The sequence below is a fragment of the Sinocyclocheilus grahami genome, unplaced genomic scaffold (assembly GCF_001515645.1).
Source record: "Sinocyclocheilus grahami isolate Dianchi unplaced genomic scaffold, SAMN03320097.WGS_v1.1 scaffold84.1, whole genome shotgun sequence".
Classification (NCBI taxonomy): Eukaryota; Metazoa; Chordata; class Actinopteri; order Cypriniformes; family Cyprinidae; genus Sinocyclocheilus; species Sinocyclocheilus grahami.
Genome location: NW_015505263.1, coordinates 652,166 through 654,042, shown reverse-complemented (window position 1 = coordinate 654,042; position 1,877 = coordinate 652,166). Strand labels below are relative to the sequence as shown.

Genomic DNA, 1,877 nt, shown 5'->3' with positions numbered 1-1,877 from the left:
AGAACTGTGAAAGCAGATGCACTACATCAGAGAAAGGGGTGTCGTTTTGCAGGAACGTACACATATTTTGTATATTGTAACTTTAAATGTCATTTAATATATACAATTAGTTCCTTAAAAGTTCCTCACTTATTTTCTCTCTCCCTACGAAAACTACTGTGTAGAAGCATGGTAGAGTGATGGTATCAAATGATCATTTTCAATATTTGAACAGTTAAAGCCATATGGAACAGCACTTTACACAATAAAAATTCAAATAACATTTAATATTGCTGTTTATATAATTTGTTGTTATATATTATCGTTTTATATCAAAATATCACGTTTATGGGTAACATTTCAACACTAAATCAAATAATTAGGCGACGTGGAGGCACTCCCTAGAACTCGTAAGTAAATAAATAAATAAAGTGTCATGTTTGAGAGAGGAAGATTATCTTTAAATAACGACATATGTTTAAGTAAATTATTATTTGGAGCAAAATTGGAAGAGTATGTTTAACATTTACTAGTCGTAAAAATAATGTTGCAATGCAAATATAATATATATGAATACAACTATACATTCGTGTGTTAATAAACATTTATACATAATATATAATAACATGTAATAAGAATATAAATATGATATTATTTTGTTTTACTTTTGATTCTTGGATGGAATTTTCATTTTAGATATAAAAAAGCAAACTAGCGTCTCATCAAACGTTTGCATTAGTTTATGAAACCACTGGATGGCGACAAAGTTGCGCTTTACTTTTGATGCAACTAAACATAGGCTATTTATTCGTCTATTCTGCTTAATCGATCGAGCTGATAAAAGGGTGTAGTTTCACTGATCATGACTAACCTAAACCTAAATTATAACAGACTGAATGTTCATTAAAAAAAAAAAGTTACGAAAAAAATACCAAAAAAATAATAATAATAATCAGAAGATATAAAAACTGTAGGAAGAAATTATACATTTTCATTTATTTAATATTCTAATGCAAACAGTCTTCATAAAACGAATACATTGATACAAAATAATAATAAACGAGTCTACTAAATAAATTAGTACATGGAACTAACTGTTCAGCTAAAACCACCCACCGGGCCTTTCATTTATTGTTTTGACATAAAAGAGCTACACGCATAACAATCTTGTCAACTCTTTTATTTTGGTTTTCATTGAAAAACTGCCCTTATGTCACTGCAGATGATGCTGCGGTAGATCTTTCTGAAACGATTACATCATCCCCCTAGCCTTGGCAGTGGAGCCGAACACACGAAACACACTCCATTTTGGCTCCACTCCAGAGTGAAACCTTATATCCCATCCCTAACATTCTTAGAGCCAACATGGCGGACCGAGAGCTACGGTTTCCTGATTGTTATTGCTTATGAAGGAAGTATGCCGTGAAGCCCTTTAACGAAAGAAATGCGCCCTCATTGGTTTCCACGGTGTTTACGGAGCGAGAGCCAATCATATGTGCCCGCTGATCCAGGTGATATCCCTCCTACCAGTATCTCCGGAGTAGGTTTATTTTGGTTTACCCCCCCGCTCCTGTGTCGCCGCCATTAGAGCCATTCACATCTGCAACAGAAATGGGAATTCCGGTGTTTAAAACCCACTAAAAGCCGCTTTGATCCGGAGATCGTCGTGGCGCTTGGGGTTTCAGAGGAAGGGGGAGAAATAACATGGGAGTTCGGCCGCAGAATCGCTCTGCTGTCGCGGTAGATTTTCGGCGCTGAGCTGGATTTGGACCCGGATCGGATTGGGTTTCGGTCGGACAGACGTTCGGTTTGCAGAAGGGCGAACTCGGGAACGGTAGCGTTTGCAAACTGAAGTGTGGAGGGCACAGACAGGTAAGGTCTTGATATTTCTGTGGGGT

General features: G+C 36.7%; 1 protein-coding gene across 1 annotated transcript in view; it reads left to right on the top strand.

The window, feature by feature from the left end:
• Window positions 1-1,387: 1,387 nt before the first annotated feature.
• The window catches only part of LOC107586639 (ubiquitin thioesterase zranb1-B-like), a 16,682-nt gene continuing 16,192 nt past the window's right edge, over window positions 1,388-1,877 (top strand). The window contains exon 1 of the mRNA XM_016274093.1: window positions 1,388-1,851. The gene's annotated coding sequence lies outside the window, so the exon portion shown is untranslated. The remainder of the gene's footprint in view (window positions 1,852-1,877) is intronic.